The sequence below is a fragment of the Olea europaea genome, chromosome 5 (genome assembly GCF_002742605.1).
Source record: "Olea europaea var. sylvestris chromosome 5, O_europaea_v1, whole genome shotgun sequence".
NCBI lineage: Eukaryota > Viridiplantae > Streptophyta > Magnoliopsida > Lamiales > Oleaceae > Olea > Olea europaea.
In genome coordinates, this window is record NC_036241.1 from 1,709,642 (window position 1) to 1,710,622 (window position 981).

Below are 981 nucleotides of genomic sequence, written 5' to 3' on the forward strand. Positions count from 1 at the left end.
ACAATCGACAAAAAGACAAAAAAGTGTGAGATCATTTTGATTTTCGGTTACCTCATATAGCTCTTGTAGGCTCCTCATCCGTGGTATCCTTTCGCTTGAACTTTCTCCTTGTGAAGATGATGGAGAAGCATTTCCATGAGTAGGTGATAGAGGTGGACTGATAATCTCTTGCTGCTCTCCATTCTTTTGTTCTTCTTCATAAAAGAATGGTAAGAAGTCATAGTCTTCTTCTTGGACACCCCAATCCCAAGCTCCTTCTTCATCAAACTCGACATCTCTACTTATGGTGATCTTCTCATTGCTTGGATTATACAACTTGTAGCGTTTAGAGCGAGAGTCATAGCCGATGAAGACATACCTTTCACTTTTGTCATCTAACTTGGACCGTTTTTGATCTGGTACATGAGCATATGCAATGCTCCCAAATACTCGTAAGTGAGAGATGCTGCGCTTTCTTCCACTCCATGCTTCTTGTGGTGTCTTATTCCACATACTTCTAGAAGGTGATCGGTTAGACAGATACATGGTGCAATTAACAGCTTCAGCCCAAAGTTCTTTGGGCAATCTCTTACTTTTGAGCATGCAGCGGGCCATGTTAAGAATGGATCTATTCTTTCTTTCGGCTACTCCATTTTGTTGTGTAGAGTATGGAACCGTCAATGGATGACGAATTCCATTCTCCTCACAATATTTCTCAAACTTTTTGGAGGTGAACTCTCCTCCTCTATCCGATCTCAAGGCTTTTATACTATATCCACTTTCTTTTTCAACAAGAGCTTTAAACTTCTTAAAAGTTTCAAAAACTTCCAATTTTTGTTTGAGAAAATAGACCCAAGTCTTTCTACTAAAATCATCAATAAAAAGAACAAAATAATTGCTCTTACCGAGAGAGCTTGGATTAATTGGCCCACAAACATCGGAGTGTACAAGTTCTAGCGGCTTCTTAGCTCTTGTAGATGCTTCTTTTGGAAAACCTTTTCT